Below are 14,992 nucleotides of genomic sequence, written 5' to 3' on the forward strand. Positions count from 1 at the left end.
GAGGCTGCTAGATAACGAAATTTCGGATTCGAGTTTTCCGGTAGGTCCCCTGAAAACTTAACAAAAACCTGTTAAAGGTACAGTATAAATAAGTTACTCTACGGTGCACTAAAAAAGCTAGTGCTGCACTCTGGTGGCAGAACATTGCAGTAATATCCCCAATTCCTCGTCCTTTGGAAATCTGAAATAAAAAGTTGAGTTTTGTGACCAACAGTATTAATAAAAGGAACATTCATCACTGATCATTAATGTCTTTTTTATTAGGGTTCCGTACCCAAAGGGTAAAAACGGGACCCTATTACTAATACTTCGCTGTCCGTCTGTCTGTCACCAGGCTGTATCTCATGAACCGTGATAGCTAGACAGTTGAAATTTTCACAGATGATGTATTTTTGTTGCCGCTATAACAACAAATACTAAAAAGTAGTCCCCTTGGTGCGCGCGTCCGACCCGCACTTGACCGGTTTTTAGTATTAAACTATAGTCTGGCAAACACAATCTGTCAGTAAGTAAGAACAAAGAAAACTATAGGTACAGTCGAAGGCAAAAATATCGATCCAGACAAATGGCTTAAAAATATTTGAACACGATTTTATTGTCTAAGCGTACACATATTTTTGAGACTTTGGGAATGTATATATATTTATGCCCTTGACTGTACTCATCAATTAAAATGAGACAGTCCTGGGCCAAACTATAAGAAAGCTGTAAATGTCGATACGTTATTGATCTGAGGTCGATACATCACTATGCCAAAAATATAACCTTTCATACTTAGCAGAAAAGTTCGAAAAAATATGCAAAAATCTATAAAGACTTGAATGCAAGTAATAATTACATAAACAACATATCGATTTCTATGTTTAGGGTCAGGTCCTATAAATTAATTTCTTCAAAATTGAACAAAACTCACCGATTAAAGGTTATCGGTTCGTGCGTATTTTCTTTTCTTCCTGTATACGATTTACAGCCCTCGATCACACAAGACATTATCACAAAGGGAACTTCAAACCATTACAAATAAAAACTCAGCACGTTTTCCAACAATCTTTCAGGAATAGCAACATTATAATTAAAATAAACCAAGATGACCGCTGAAACATCCCGAAATATTTCAACTAAAATAATACGACTATGTCAAGTTGTTACAGTTGACACCTACCTGTGAAATAACGAACATATATTTTATTTGGCTGGATTATATTATAGAACCACATAGGACCATTTGACATTTCCCTCAGTTCATCTTATGACAATACTGAAAAAAACGAAAGAACTTGCGGATTGTTGTCTCACTCACTCATAGACAAAAAGTAATAACGTGTTGTGAATACGATATCTTTTACCAAGCTTTTATTTTTGCCCGGCTTCTTTGCTTTAGTCATTATTCTGAGAGTCGAAACGAAATCAAAGTCACGGAAGGGGAGTGTTTTTAATTTCTAGTGAATTACAGGTGAGTGATATTTTAATCAGTGTTAAAACATTACAAAGTGCACTAATGTCAATGAAGACTGTTAAAGAAATAATAGTTTATAAACTTAAATGTGTTGTGTCAACGCCCGCATAGAATTCATACCGAGTTCCTAATTTTATAGGTAATTTTTTTAATATTGTTTTTAATTGTGTATTTTTCTTTGTTTATTTACTGGCTCTAGTTGCGCGGTAGTTACGATCTTGTGAGTATTTTATTGTTGAAACTGAAGAAGTGAACTGTTTCTGTAGAATTGAGTTAACTGTAGGTTTTTAAGTAGGTGTATTTTTCTAAATTTACACTTCGTGCGTTCACCTCTTGTTGTATGTGTAACACTTTGGCCTCGCATTTTGGTTGTGCTGAATACGAATATAGTTTAAATAAAGTGTAGTTTAATTCAAATGCATGGCGTTTGTCGCATAATTTGAAGTGAAATTAGGAGTGGCTGATGACCTACTAGTTCTGTACACTCGATTGATTTGCTACTGCACTTTCTTTAAGGGGACTGCATAGATTAATTACCCAAAATTTTCGTTCCCCAATAGCTTTGGTCCCATTCGCGTTTTCCCCCATTCTGCTTTTTAACCAGACATTTTTTTTAGTAGTTAATTTAATCACACGCGTATGTCCCAGTCGCTTTTTTTCCCCAAAGAGTAATATTTCCGAGAACATTTCCTTCACAACTTAACTAGACGGAGCTCCTATTTCTGGGCGGTTTGCCCTTCGGGCATCTGAAGCTACCTAACAAACCTAACCGACCTATCTATCGACTTAGTACTGAAAACACCAAGAAGCCAACTACGTAAAATAGTAGGATTAATAACAGGACATAACACACTAAACAAACACCTACATAATATGGGTAAAACTGACAGCCCCATGTGCAGTGTGTGCATGGAAGAAGAAGAAACAACAAAACATATTCTCCTAGACTGTAAACAGGTAGAAGTATATAGGAGCAAATACCTAGGTAATCCAAGCGCACTAAAGGAGGCAACTAGCAACCTGAAGACTTTGCTAGGCTTCGTGGAGGAGCTGGGGTGGTTAGAGTAGCGCTACCTTGTTTCACGCAAAATAGGCACATTGGATGTCAATTTGCGGAAAATGTCCAGCAAAACTAACTAACTATTGACTATCGCGAAAACATTACTCTTTGGGGAAAAAAGCGACTGGGACATACGCGTGTGATTAAATTAACTACTGAAAATAAACGCCTGGTTAAAAAGCAGAATAGGGAAAAACGCAAATGGAACAAAAGCTATCTGGGAATAAAAATTTTGGGTAGCTAATCTAAACAGTATAAAACGGTGTTTCCCGATTTACTATTATAAGTTTTCATTTGAATTAATAACATTGAATGCCTACGTTATCACTATTAACCTGAGTATTCTTTAAACTTTTAAGTTGTCTTAAATATTAACTTATAGGTTACCCTAAGTATATAAATAAAAAAGAAAAACCTTTGTTTTAACTATATTTTTTACTTAAAGGCATTCCTTATGGTTTTCCCATTGTGGTTATCCTACATATACCATAGTCTTCTTCTTCCTAGCCTTATCCCATTTACTTGGGGTCGGCTCTCCTTATACGGCTTCGCCAAGAGCGTCTGTCCTGGGTTGTCTCTGGTGGTATTCTTTTCTCTTTCTCTTTTTTTACAAGACCTATGCATGTTGTCTTACATATACCATACAGGTCTTCTGTATGGAAGCCAGTTATTTTTTTTTATACTCCTCTTTAATACTAGTTATAATAATAGTTTGAAACAATAGAAACTACATCATTTATAGCATGTTGTGTGACAAGTAATTGCAGTGAAACCTAGGTCTAGTCTGTGTTAAGCCAAGCAAAATAGAAAATACTTTCACCGTAATTCTGTAAAACTTCCTTTATTGTTTGGATAGTTCCTTCTAAGTCAATTATCTTATTAATCTTTAAACAAGTTCATCAGTACACCTGTTATTAATAAATCAATTAATTTAATAGGTTATATGAATAATATTCGAATATCCGCCAATAATAATATCCGAAAATATTCGAATAATAAAACTCAAAATATTCGATTAAACGGATATTTCAGATAACACAGAAATAACGTTATTAACTATGTTTTCGTACAAAGATGTTACCCCAACCGTTTTTAAATGATTACTATAACAGCTAAACAGTACAGTTGCCATCAGATATATCTGAGCGGTCAATGCTCTCACAAATATCTGAACACGTCTCTATTCTCAAGGCGTTAGAGTGCGTGTTCAGACATTGTGAACACCTCAGCCGCTCAGATATATCTGATGGCGACTGTACATATACTTTACGCAAATAAATAAACATATTACTGTTATCTTTAAAACCGTACTTATTAATATGAGTACTATGTTGTTGGAAACCTATGCTGTAACATTGGTTAAGGAAGTTCTCAATCTAACTGAGCTTACATAATTACTGCAGTAAACATAACAGTGTAGCGAGGTACACTTGCACTCATATTATTCACAGTGGCGTAACTAGGGGGGGCAGAGGGGGCAAGTGCCCCGGGCGCCATCCAAGGGGAGGCGCCAAAATGGGCAAAAGGCAGCAGCAGAGAAACTTTTGTCAGTCGTCAGGGGGCGCAAATTTGGTGACTGCCCCGGGCCCATATCCTCTAGCTACGCCCCTGATTATTCACTGTCTTCACATTGTCTGGTACAATATCAAATCAATATACAGCTGCTAAATACATCCTATGGCATCAATTTTAGCATTAACACTTTTTTTTGAACAACAATCAATAGTTAAATGTTTAAAAATGCCCTTTTAGCATTTTGCTTCTTTGTAGCAAAAAATAATAGGATAGAGCGGTACTGTCATAGTAAATTTTGTAGCCACAGTAAATTCACTGCCATCTATCGACACACGATTAAAACTAAAAATGATGATGTATTTATATATGGATATATGATTTTTTTTATTTGCATTAACTATTTTTATATGATTTTGACCCATGTTCTTTCACTGATATGCGTTAAAAATGTTAAATAACAAACAAAACCGTCAACGCCATCTATCCGAGAATAGGCCAAAGGTAGTGGTGCCATCTTATCGAGAATCAAATTTTCTTGATTTTCGAGGCACCTTTTTTCCTTACTGTATCCATCTATTACGGAGTTATATCTGTCATTGTTTGTTGTTTAATCCAACATTCAATAGGGACCGTGCGTTTTGGAGGTTCTGCCATCTTGTGACCAGAATCGGAAACATAAACATGTACATTGCTAAAGCAAGTACGGCATCTACTATTCTCGTACATTTTCTTGTACATAGCAAATGAGCTCTCATGTGATATGTAACACAATCATCATCATCATCACGTCAGCCGATAGACGTCCACTGCTGGACATAGGCCTCCCCCAAGGCTCGCCACTCCGACCGATCCTGTGCCGCTCGCATCCACCGAATTCCCGCGACCTTCACCAGGTCGTCGCTCCACCTCGTTGGAGGCCTACCGGCAGTTCGTCTTCCGGTACGCGGACGCCACTCCAGAACCTTCCGGCCATCAGTTCTGCGAGCAATGTGCCCCGCCCACTGCCACTTAAGGTTTGCAATTCTGCGAGATATGTCGGTGACCCTAGTTCTACTGCGGATATCATCATTTCTGATTCTATCACGCAGAGAAACCCCGAGCATAGCTCTCTGCATTGCCCTTTGCGTGACCTTGAGCCTTCTTATGAGGCCCATCGTTAGCGCCCATCGCGCATCGTTAACACAATATAGTTTGAAAAACTTTATTTTTTAATTTTTTTCATTTACCCCGAAAAATGGCCCCCATGTTTAAAATTCATTTATTTACGTTACATGTCCGTCTTTGGGTAAAAAACTTACATATGTGTACCAAATTTCAACTTATTGGTCCAGTAGTTTCGGAGAAAATAGGCTGTGACAGACGGACAGACAGACGCACGAGTGATCCGATTTTCCTTTTGAGTAGGGTTGCCACCTTTTTTCTATACACATATAGTATTTTTATCAAAATATTGAAAAAATATAGTATTTACTTTGGAAATTTGAAAAAAAAAATAGGACGCCGATTTGAGGCGAATTAAAAATCCAAGTCGCATACGATGCGATATCGGCGATATCGGTGACATTTGTATACCCCATTCTTGAGTGATGAAAATATAGTATTTTTCGTACTATATTGTTTTTGCATAATATATAGTACAAGTGACTAAAATATAGTACGATACTATATATTATAGTATGGGTGGCAACCCTTCTTTTGAGGTACGGAACCCTAAAAATAAAAATAAATTGATTATTAGTTATGCCATTCAGTTTCCTTAAATGTAGTTAGCCATTTGTGAGTAATAAAACTAATAAATATTGTTGCTGTTATTACTGACCCAGGAACATAAATCTGTGATATCTTTATTCATTAGTTCATTAGTCAAGTAAACAAGACGCTCTGTGAGCTTGTACGTCTCTACCCATTCGAAAACTTTCCTTTAACTTACTATAATTGTCGATTACAAAAAAAAATAGATATAGCTGGTCAAGCAAATCTTGTCAGTAGAAAAAGGCGGCAAATTTAAAAAAAATGTAGGCGCGAAGGGATCGTCCCATAGAAAATTTGAATTTCGCGTCTTTTTCTACTGACAAGATTTGCTTGACCAACTATAATATACAACATAATTAAATAAATAAATAAATATTATAGGTCATTCTTACACAAATTGACTGAGCCCTGTATATCCTTTTTGCTAATATGCATACTACCAAAGATAGATATAACTCCGTAATAGATGGATACAGTCTAAGGAAAAAACGTGCCTCGAAAATCAAGAAAATTTGATTCTCGTTCAGAGGGCGCTACTAGTTTTGGCCTACTGTCGTATAGATGGCGTTGACGGTTTCGTTTGTTATTTAACAATTTTAACGCATATCAGTGAAAGAACATGGGTCAAAATCATAAAAATAATTAATGCAAATAAAAAAATCATTTATCTATACTTAAATCTTCATTTTTAGTTTTAAAGTGTGTCGACAGATGGCAGTGAATTTACTGGGCTTACAAAATTTACTATGACAGTACCGCTCTAGTATAAGTTACTCTATGATACTACTAACCATGCGGTCTCTGAATTGGTGAACATACATTTAAAAAAAAATTACGTAGATTAATACGGAGTTATATAGGTCTTTGCTTACAATGGCTCCCGCGTGCGTGCGCCCTAATTACTCTAATTAGGACCGAGACTTGTTCGGAGAGTTCGGATAGTCAAAGCGACATCCAATCCAGAGATCAGTTTCGGACCTTAAGTATGTACGAAATATGGTTTGATATTTACCATCGTCGCTTTTCGGTAAAGGAAAAGATTGTGACGAAATCGGACTAATTCAAATAAGGCTTAGTTTCCCTGCTGGGTTTGAAGCCTTTGAAGGTCAGATGGGTGTCGCTTCCGTAGAAAACTGTCTGTGCCGGTTTATAAAAAGATAAAAAATATATTTATTTATTCGTGACGATCACAACACGAACATGTACAGACAACAATAGCAAAAAAAGAAGAAATCATCAAGTGTGCATCACGAAATGGACCTAACTCAGCATAGCTATAAAGCCAGCGCTGGTCTTCCGTAGGGCCCATTCGGTGATGCCACGACAGATAACACACAAAGATACATATTAAAACATTACAAAAATACACACAAGGAATAATTACAAACATATTAACCAAACCAAACCTTTATGGGATTAGTTACCAAGCGGACCTAGGCTTGGTAACTAATTTTTGGGCCGTGATCCGTGGCAAAAAGTCGGAACAAACGCTAGGATAATGATGAATTTGTTATAACATAGTACAGATATATCTGAGCGGCCAAGGTGCTCACAATTATCTGAACACGCCTCTATTGTCAAGGCGTTAGAGTGCGTGTTCAGATATTGTGAACACCTCGGCCGCTCCGATATATCTGATGGCGAACTTACCTCATTGCAATATCTATGTTATTACCTGTTTTTGACAAAATTTTAGTACACAACTGTGGGAACAAATGAAATTGTTTTTTTTAATATTTTGATATGTGTATTTAAGTAGTCACACTACACTACTATATTTTTTTTTTATATTAGCCTATTTTGGTGTCCCACTGCTGGGCAAAGGCCTCCCCTCGTTTTCTCCACTCGACCCTGTCATCGCCATTTTCCCACCATTTGGGGTAGAATGCGTCCAAGTCGTCCCGCCATCTCCTTTTTGGTCTGCCTGAACCCCGGCCTGCACCGTCTATGGTGCTCCGTGGGTCCCACTCAGTAACCATTTTGGCCCACCTTTCCGGGTGCATGCGACAGACATGTCCCGCCCAGTCCCACTTAAGCTTAGCGGTCTTGACGCCTACATCTGCAACTCTAGTTCTGGAGCGTAGTTCCGTGTTTCTGATTCGATCAGTTCTTTAACTGAGGCCCTAAAATCGAAACTCAAGGTTTGCCAGCGAGCTATGGAGCGTAGTATATTAGGTGTTCGTAGAACACTACTATATATAAATTATAAACTGTAATAGATATCATATATTAAAGAAAAAGTGACGAAGCCCTCCAGTGGTGAAGGCCGGATTCGAACCGGCGTCTTTAACAATCCGGGAACGCCTTGAACCCCTTGGCCGACCCGCCACGGCGGAACCCGTCCCAATTTCTCAACTATATGCCATCATACTAAGAATAGGCGTCTGACCAATTCTAAGGGCAAGCAGTACGCGCTTGCATCTCCTATACTATAGGCTAATTAAGCTGGTACAATGAAGTACAACTTGAAGGTTAATAGCCAACATTAAGTGAAACTTATCAGGCTACCATTACCACCAATTCCAGCCTAATTGCACAGGTCGGACACGCTATACATCAAAAATCACTTGTGTTTCTATGTGTGAACGGCACGTCTGTACACGCGGCATGCGTCATTGTGTAAGTTGCTTAAAACCAGTACTGAGCGGTCGGCAAAAGATCGTCAATCTGCTGTCGCGGGGCGAGGTAATTCGAATCGGCGCGGGCGGTGCGTGGCCGTTCTGTATGATAATACTATTACTTATTCTGTGATAATTGATCCTATTCGGAAACAATGGCTTCGGACATGTATCATATATCGCCTTTCAAGTAATCATTAGTTAGCAATATGCAATGACACTATAAAATTATAAACTTCAAAAACCCCTATGCTAATCATAAGATTTTATGCCAAAAATGCATTACATCATTTTGGAAAAAAGCTGATAATCTTCAGTTTGAAGATGCCTCAAAATATGCTTCACGTAGTTACAGAAAATAGCTGACTCTTCAAACTGCTGGATCGATTTTTATTTTTATCACACAACTGAGAACTATCGCGAGGACACTCGTTTTCAGACATTCATACAGACATTCTCATCAAACATCTTTAAGGGGCTACCTGAGGTTTCTTCGATTTTTGACATGTTTTGAATCGTATCTCCTACTTTTGCACTACACATAGAATTATAGGACAAGCGGCTATCGGTTCTTCAATCTTTTATCTCCATTTTTGTCTACCGGATTGTGAAAAAAATGAATACTTATTTATTTATGATTGTTTTAAACATTGTCTTAAAAAACACTTTTTTCGTATCTCGATTACTGTGAAAGATCTTACTTATACGAAATCTACATATTTGGGTTCGTGTTAGACGTCTCTAAAAATTTGTCTAAGGTTTTAATTTTAAACTAATTAACACAAAAGTTATGGCCAGAAAACCAGTTTTTTGGCCTAAAATTGTTCAACTTTGATGCCAAATATTTCGAAAACAATGAACTTTGAAGTAAATATGGAATACTATATTGCTAAGATCCGTTGCTGTTAATATGATAAGCTACAAAAAACATAAGAAAACTAAGGGATTCAAATCGAAGGTCATTGGGGCATGGGATCCCCTTAACAGCCTTCTTTTTGCGTCGGGGCCGTCGGGGTACAAACCAGGATGATTAGGGATTTAATTATAATTAGCCAATCGAAGTGGCCTTTAAGCGGCCCACTGACTATCAGTCCGCCGGACGATATCACCTGTCAGTTAGAACAAAAATTTGACAGTTCCGAACAACTGACGGGCCGATATCGTCCGGCGGACTGATAGGCTGCCCCTTTAGGTATCTGGGGTAAACACACAGCTTATTACTTAGTATTCGATGTGTGTATACTTTTATGCTCAAGTTCAAACTTTGACGATACTAAAACAATGAATACGGATTATATCGCGTGTATTGAATTTATAATACATCCCGACGTTTCGAACCCTTTACAGCGTTCGTGGTCAACGGGTGACTGAGGAAAAACTACAAAGTGCATAAATAACCACATACTAAAAATAATGAACCATCATAGACCAGGGTAACTTTAAGGCTGGTTGTACATGCAAAATCGGTTCATAAGGCTAGTTATACAATAACTATTTTCAAGTAAAGATGTATGTATATACGCGATAAAAACTACGCCGGCTCCAACCTGTATTATATATTCAATATACGCGATATAATCCGTTTTCATAGTTTTATTTCATTAGTAACTATCGCGGTAAAAGAGACAATATTTGACGATACTACTTTAATCTAATTCGGTGGAAAGCATTACAGTCACGTGGGACATATCATTATATATTATTAATGGCCATTCGTCATACCACTCATACCGTCGCGAAACTGATGACAAATTGAAACACCCACGCGTTTTATTTTTGTCCATGTTTAATTTTATGCGACTGACGAGTAAGGGGTACTGTATATGTGTCTGTCACTGATTAGATCACTTCAATTACTTATGTACAACGAACTATAAATACCTATATATATTCCATAAATATGGACGCAATATGCTGTTCTTAATTAATTGACCATTCAGAGTTGTCCCTTATCAATGAACGGTCAAGAAACACTGGAATAAACAAACATACTTTAGGAAACAATTTGAAGTTATTATTTGTTTAAGCTGCCAACAGTACATGGACTCGAGCCGCGAGAATAAGGGTTCTGTCAACAATTTTGTAGGTTTTATCTAATTAAAAGTCAATAATGTAGGCGTTATTGTTTGATTTGTGTACCTAACTCATGAATTGGATGTGATCGTTCTCCGCCACCAAGAACCATGGCATAAAAACTCACTTTAGCGTCACAAAACCGCATCGAAATCGGCCCGTTGAATAACTACGATGCTACAGACAGACAGACAGACTTTGGTGTCAAACATGTAACATCCAAACAGTTAGCATGGTTGCATTTTCTCCTCAGTAAACCTTCTGGTTTTGTAATAATGTATAAAATTGTCTGTTGTGTAAAACAGTGTATATTTATGATGGTAAGATCGTCTAAATCAGTTCAGCGCCTAATGGACAGCTTGCTGATGTTAAACAGATCCTTGTCGAATTATCTCTGGTTAATATTTGCTACAACTGAACTGAACTGGCGTCCCGAACTTGACGTTTCTTCATTTATTTCTACATTAGTCTACATTTTTAGGGTTTCGTACCAAAAGGGTAAAAACGGGACCCTATTACCATAGAGTAACTTATACTAGAGCGGTACTGTCATAGTAAATTTTGTAACCCCAGTAAATTTACTGCCATCTGTCGACACACTTTAAAACTAAAAATAAAGATTTATAAAAATACGATAGAATGTATTTAAATATAGATAAATGATTTTTTTTATTTGCATTAATTATTTTTATGATTTTGACCCATGTTCTTTCACTGATATGCGTTAAAATTGTTAAATAACAAACGAAACCGTCAACGCCATCTATACGACTGTAGGCCAAAACTAGTAGCGCCCTCTGAACGAGAATCAAATTGTCTTGATTTTCGAGGCACGTTTTTTCCTTAGACTGTATCCATCTATTACGGAGTTATATCTATCTTTGCTATTACTAAGACTCCGCTGTCCGTCCGTCTGCCACCAGGCTGTATTTCATGAACCGTGATAGCTAGACAGTTGAAATTTTCACAGATGATGTATTTCTGTTGCCGCTATAACAACAAATACTAAAAACAGAATAATATAAATATTTAAATGGGGCGCCCATACAACAAACGTGATTTTTTTTGCTGTTTTTTTCCGTAATGGTACGGAGTCCGACTCGCACTTGGCCGGTTTTTTTTATTATTTATCACAAAATACACAACAATTTTCTTATAATTATATTCCTCGCCAAGCTGCGATTGCAGTTTGTTGGCGAGATGGCGCTCATTTTTACATTTTAAACATTTATGCACTTAAAAAAACTAAACTTAGACTCGTGACTATATAGTCTATCTACTTGCTGTTATAGTGTTCAATCTTCATCTTCTCAAATGACTATCGTCTAAGACTGATCTGTTAAACGAAAGCCATTGTTTCTTTTGTGAGAGCGGTCGGCCATTGTGTGTGAGCGCCTCATTCGCCGTGGCATGCGCCTACACCATCTTAGGCGAAAAAGTCATTTGAGATGAAGATTGAACACTATTATAACAGCAAGAATGAGAAAATTTGTAAATATGAACAATAACATTTACAAATTCTGTCATGTTATCACTGATAACAGTTGATAACGAAAAATAATATAACCTAATCTACAGACAGCCTAATTTAATTGACAATTATTAGTAACGATCAGATTCCTGATAAATTGTGAAGTCATCAATACAGTAAATACATTTAATATGTAAATACCTTTGTATTTATAAAAAATTCAACTCGTTTTACAAAACAACATTTCTACCCGCTCTATTTTCTTTGTACATATAACAATTTATAGCAAAGAAAACTAGTACCAGACATAGACATAGACTTCGTCTGCGTGGAATTAGTGATTTGGATAGCTTAGTTTTTATCCAATCTGCTTTTTAGGGTTCCGTACCCAATGGGTAAAAACGGGACCCTATTACTAAGACTCCGCTGTCCGTCTGTCCGTCTATCTGTCTCTCACCAGGCTGTATCTCATGAACCGTGATAGCTAGACAGTTGAAATTTTCACAGATGATGTATTTCTGTTGCCGCTATAACAACAAATACTAAAAACAGAATAATATAAATATTTAAATGGGGCTCCCATACAACGTGACTTTTTTTGCTGTTTTTTCCGTAATGGTACGGAACCCTTCGTGCGCGAGTCCGACTCGCACTTGGCCGGTTTTTTATTAATTCCCCATACAAATTTCCTTATTTTTGAGATGCCTATAACTATAACGCCTTAATAAAGTGTAATGGCATTCATTCAATTTGAGCATATTCTCACATCAATTATCTCACTTCCACCCGCTTTTCACCCTCTAACGGGATGATTTTCCAGATAAAAACTATCCTATGTCCTTCCCCGGGACTCAAACTATCTCTATACCTAACTTCTACGCAACTTGGATGGGTTGAATGCTGACAAACCTGTCAAGAAATGACAATATGGAGGACGAATGTTTGATGTGTCACCGTATTTAACCTTTTGGACGAGAATGACCGATATATACGCACCGTAAGTTCAACGCCAAAGACAGATTAATCGGTCATAGACCACAGAGCAATATAGACCTACATGCATATGCATAAAGTTCAATTTCAATTTTGACACTTCGGTGACGTGGCGTCTGGATGTCAGCTTTTGTGTTTGACACGGCGTCGAAAAAGTTAAGAATTATCTCAAAATATTTATCAGTACGGTTTTTACTCACTATTATTTTTAGTCGCTTTTAACCGTACTGATAAATATTTCGAAATATGTCTCACGATAGTTTAAGTGCGAAGAATTATTTAGCTTAAAATTTGGTTTTTACTTCGCAAGTGTGATAAAAAAACACACAAACTCGGGAATTACCACTCTCGTTTCCAAAACTTCACTTGCCCCCCTCGTTGCACAGTGTACTATTGTTTTTCTGTCTATGCATGACCCAAATAAACTTTCGCTTAAAGTTTCTCGAGACTGGAGTGTCCTAAAATAGCAATACTAGGAAAGATGATTGTTTCGCTGGAATTTGTTACAATTTCGCTTCGCCGCGGCTATTCTTAGATCTTTTAGGATTTAGAACTACGGTGGATTGCCTTTTGCTTGGCAAATGTGCGATTATAAACTAAAATAGATATCATATACTAAAGTGATACGCGCTGGTGGCCTGGCGGTAAGAGCGTGCGACTTGCAACCCCGGCTCGTACCAATGAGGTTTTCGGAACTTATGTACGATATATCATTTGATAATTACCAGTCGCTTTTCGGTGAAGGAAAACATCGTGAGGAAATCGGACTAATCCCAATTTCGTAAAAACTAGTGCCTACGCCAATTCGTTGTACATTCATCTGGGAAATATGCCATTTAGAACCTTAGGCACCATTAAGGCCCTCACCTTGTATGTCAAATGACAAAGAAATTTTTAATTATTAATTATGCGTCATTCATACAGTTAAGGAATATCTCATTAATATTGCATTCATCATGCATTGATGATGATGTTTGGTTTGCTAACGACATTATAAACGATGCTCCGACATAAATACAATGCCGGCCGCTGTGCGGCGTAAGCGCCATCGTCAATACGGACCGTTTTCATAGAAAATGCCCCATTTTACCGCTAACTTAAGGAAGGGTAACGATTTTCGAATTAGGTGTGACTTGTTGATTGTAATTATTTAACCTTTTGGACGCGAATGACCGATACCGTAGGTTCAACGCCAAAGACCGATTAATCGGTCATAGACCTACATGCATATGCACAAAGTTCAATTTCAGTTTTGACACTTCGGTGACGTGGCGTCTGGATGACTGCTTTTGTGTTTGACACGGCGTCGAAAAGGTTAATTTGATATTTTCGAAAGCTTATCCTAGTTTGATAGTTTATTATTTAAGTAGGCATATTACAATGCGCTTATGAACGTACACCTCTGCCCTGAGAAGGATTAAATCCCCCCTCAATTGGAGGAGGGTATCCCAATATCATAGAGTAACTTATACTAGAGCGGTACTGTCATAGTAAATTTTGTAACCCCATTAAATTCACTGCCATCTGTCGACACACTTTAAAACTAAAAATGAAGATTTATAAAAATACGATAAAATGTATTTAAATATGGATAAATGATTTTTTTATTTGCATTAATTATTTTTATGATTTTGACCCATGTTCTTTCACTGATATGCGTTAAAATTGTTAAATAACAAACAAAACCGTCAACGCCATCTATACGACTGTAGGCCAAAACTAGTAGCGCCCTCTGAACGAGAATCAAATTTTCTTGATTTTTCGAGGCACGTTTTTTCCTTAGACTGTATCTATCTATTACGGAGTTATATCTATCTTTGCCAATAAGGTACCGGCCACAAAGTGAAAATTGTAATGTCTACATACATAATACATAATATGTTTAATATGTCTACATTACTAGAAGCAAAGATAGATATAATTCCGTAATAGATGGATGCAGTCTAAGGAAAAAACGTGCCTCGAAAATGACGAAAATTTGATTCTCAATTAGATGTCGCTACTACCTTTGGCCTACTCTCGTATAGAGGGCGTTGACGGTTTGGTTTGTTATT

The 14,992-nt window shown here is 37.2% G+C and overlaps 1 protein-coding gene across 5 annotated transcripts in view; it reads left to right on the forward strand.

The window, feature by feature from the left end:
* Positions 1-1,394: 1,394 nt before the first annotated feature.
* The window catches only part of LOC134754537 (F-actin-monooxygenase MICAL3-like), a 99,110-nt gene continuing 85,512 nt past the window's right edge, over positions 1,395-14,992 (forward strand). For all 5 annotated transcript variants that reach the window (XM_063690832.1, XM_063690834.1, XM_063690833.1 and 2 more), the window contains exon 1: positions 1,395-1,453. The gene's annotated coding sequence lies outside the window, so the exon portion shown is untranslated. The remainder of the gene's footprint in view (positions 1,454-14,992) is intronic.

This window comes from Cydia strobilella, chromosome Z, assembly GCF_947568885.1.
Source record: "Cydia strobilella chromosome Z, ilCydStro3.1, whole genome shotgun sequence".
Lineage (NCBI taxonomy): Eukaryota > Metazoa > Arthropoda > Insecta > Lepidoptera > Tortricidae > Cydia > Cydia strobilella.